This window comes from Pteropus vampyrus, unplaced genomic scaffold (assembly GCF_000151845.1).
Source record: "Pteropus vampyrus isolate Shadow unplaced genomic scaffold, Pvam_2.0 Scaffold66, whole genome shotgun sequence".
Lineage (NCBI taxonomy): Eukaryota > Metazoa > Chordata > Mammalia > Chiroptera > Pteropodidae > Pteropus > Pteropus vampyrus.
The window spans coordinates 4,499,079-4,501,909 of NW_011888847.1; positions in this window are offsets into that span (position 1 = coordinate 4,499,079).

Here is a 2,831-nt window from a genome sequence, read left to right on the forward strand (position 1 = left end):
GAGGTCCAAGCTGAAACTGAAATCTTCCTGTCTGTTGCCTGGGGGAACTACCAACCTGAGACCACTTCAAGTTCAATGATCATTTGTGGTTTTCAAACCTCACAGGGAGCATGCTTTTGGACTGAAAATCCACTTGGAGGCCAGCTTGTGTTATAAAATGCTCAGTGGAGATTTTTTTTTTTTTTTATCTCATTATCTCCACCCAGAGTCAAGTTCAAGACAGGCTAGTTTTCTTGCAGTTCACTTCTGAGTGATAAGTGTATTTCTCTTTAGGATCTCTAGGGTCCCAGTTTTATGAAGATCTTGTAGTAGACTCTCTGTTTGGATAGGCCCTAGGCATTATCTTCTTTCCCCAAACAGGACATCAAAGTGGAAGCTCAAGGTCATCAGAGTTCTTCAGAAATCTTAGGGCTAAGCCAGCTTTGGTGCTCGCTCTGTCTCTTAGAATTTCTGCTTTTATTTCATTTTAGGTCTTGTAAGTTTCCTTCTAACATACCAGTGAGCAACACATTTTAAATATTTTTTCAATAATTCATTCAAGGTAAAACCCCAAGTGGATGTTTATCAAATCTCTCACAGCCTTTTGTCTGCTCACAAACCCGTGTCACTTTCCTCCTGGATGTACACACTTCTGAAAATCTGGACAAGACCTCTTAACATTTGAAAGAAACCAAAGGCCTTTTTGTTATCTTGGAGTAACTGGACAGAATGCCTGAATTTTCACCCAGGTAGGGGACATTTACCTGAAACTGGTGATGATGAATAGGGTTACTTTCATACTTGCACATTGCTGAGCTCGGCTTCATCATAAAACTGATTATACACTCTTCACAATTAGGGGACTAGCTATAGACACCTTTAACATTTCGAAAGAAAAATTAAGAAAGTAGTGGTAGCAATCCTGCAGTGGAGTGTGCGTTTGAGGTTGCAATGAAATATAGTGCTCTTCAACATATATTTAATACAAGTAAAAGTTTGCAGAAGCGAGGCCCAATTAGTCCCCGAAACACACACCATCAGGCTGAGGGTATTAAGTGACTACACCTTCTCTTGTATGTACAGTCCCCCTCAGTTTCATAGGTAGCCCCAGGTTTGGGGGTCTACCAAGCCTCTTACAGCCTCTGTGAAAGAGAATGACTGGCTGCTCACCAGGTCTAGGCCACTGCACCTAGACATAATTCCTAGCCTCCATTACAGAGAGGCACGGTCTGACTTTGGGCCAGTGGAATGTGGGGCAGAAATGATATGTAGCACTTTCAGCCTGGCCTTTAAAATCCTCCTGCATAGTTACTGGCCAGGCGTACATGCCCCTGTTTCTCTCCAATGTGCATAGTATGTGTAGACTTTATCTGCTGAGCCTCTTTCCTCAAACAGACCATCAGCAGAGCAAGCTGATATGGCAAAAGATATAGGACATATGAACATTACATAACACAGAATTCAAGTGGTCTATCCATTCTTATCTTAACTCTGGTTACCTACCTCTTTCTCTTTTCTCTTGTTTCTTGCTGTGAAGTTCCACAGATAAAATGCCAAGGCCAGTGTTTAAAATCAATTCAATAAAACATGTAATTCAAAAAACAAATTCAAAAACCAAAACCTGTATGATCTTTCTCTTCTGCCACTGGAAAACAGGATTCCAAAACTCCAGAAGATAGCAGACCATGGGATGCAAGAAACTCAAGAGCCTGAGTTACTATATGGAAGGCCATTCGCCAAACACCATTTAGAATTTGAGAGAGAAATTAAATTTCTATTGCAAACCAGATCATCTGGATCTAGCAAGTAGGATTTGGATATAGTGTTTTACTCTGTCACTGGTTCCATCTTGCTACATTGTCTACAGGGTTGTAATAATGACGAAGCATCACAATCAGCACATTCTCACTGCAACTAGGTAACAATGATTAGTCCATTGCTAGGTATATGAGCTAGGCAAGCTTGGCCAAGGCCCACCAGTTACACATATTGATAACTATTTTTCTACATGTAACCTGAATAACTCTGGAGGTCCCATACAGATGGGCCTCTGTGCGGTGTATCATAGTCACATTAAAAAAAAACAACACTCTGATTCTAGAAACCCTGAAGATAATGTCTACCTTTGTTTTACTCTGGTGAGATAGAAATTTTACACAATGTTTTCTCATATTATGGGAATCAGGGTTCTTGGTGGAAAATAACAGAAGCCAAATATGGCTAACTCAATTAAAAAAAAAAAAACGAAAACCTAAATTATAAAGTTTAGTTTCCACACTCAAAACAAACAGACAAACAAACAAAAAAATCTGGTGAACCATAGTCAATAAACTGGCAAGAACTCCAGAAGGCTAGGCCAGATAAGAACTCCAAGACCACAGAGGGTAGTCACCATGCCTTCAAAGTATTACCCCACAGATTATTTATTAACTAAAAAGAGGAAAGCTTTACAAAGGAGGAAGCTGGCAGACACCACCTTAACTAAGTGATCTAACTTAATATCACTAATAATGGGACAAACTGATATTATGCATCTCCTGAAGGACACAGCATCATCTGTAATATCTTTGTGAAAATATTTAACCCGAAACTAATCAGAGGGGAACAATCAGGCAATTCTAGATTGTGAGACATTCTACAAAACAACTTGCTTGTAATCTTCCAAATTATTAGTGTCATAAAAGACCAAAGAATGCAAAAGGCTTTTCTAAATTAAAGTGGACTAGAAAGACATGAACCTTAATTAAACCCTAGCTTGAAAAAACACACAAACACACACAAAACTCTTTTAAAGGGCATTTGGGGGACAATTTAAAAATTTTGAAAATGTATTAGATAATACACTGTATCAA